The sequence below is a fragment of the Carlito syrichta genome, unplaced genomic scaffold, assembly GCF_000164805.1.
Source record: "Carlito syrichta isolate Samal-C Ts95f unplaced genomic scaffold, Tarsius_syrichta-2.0.1 Scaffold309649, whole genome shotgun sequence".
NCBI lineage: Eukaryota > Metazoa > Chordata > Mammalia > Primates > Tarsiidae > Carlito > Carlito syrichta.
The window spans coordinates 104916-105423 of NW_007253745.1; the positions used below are offsets into that span (position 1 = coordinate 104916).

Below are 508 nucleotides of genomic sequence, written 5' to 3' on the forward strand. Positions count from 1 at the left end.
CACTGCCGCTGCAGCACCGACACGAACTTGCGGATGTCCTGGGCGAGCAGCTCCGGCTCCTCGAAGGCGGCAAAGTGGCCCCCGCGGGCCATGTAGGAATAGGAGATGAGTTTCGGGTACTTACGCCTCACCCACTTTTCCGGGAAGTGCATTAACTCGCAAGGGAAGGCGGCAAAGCCGGTGGGCACGTAGACTTTTATCCTGGAAGAGGCAGACCCCAGGGAGGGTGAGGCTGCGGCCCTGCACCCTCTGCCCTCCACAGGGGTCAAGGGCCTGGGGAACCATGAAAGACAGACCCAGGGTTCCATCTCGGTCAGGGTCCTCTCTTCTCCGGGAGGGTCATCCAGGCAGGGGCATGGGGCAGCCTCTGACTCCCCACCTTGGTGCCCCTTTCCCTTTGCTGCCACCCGAGGTCTCTAGTGGGGATTTGGAAATTCTAGAACTAACAGTGCCACACCAGACCAGCTTCCTGAGCGAGGTGGGGGGGGGGGGGGGGGGGGTTGGGGGG

General features: G+C 63.0%; 1 protein-coding gene across 1 annotated transcript in view; it reads right to left on the reverse strand.

The window, feature by feature from the left end:
* The window catches only part of EPHX1 (epoxide hydrolase 1), a 69055-nt gene that overhangs the window by 1032 nt on the left and 67515 nt on the right, over positions 1-508 (reverse strand). The gene's annotated exons all lie outside the window — the stretch shown is intronic.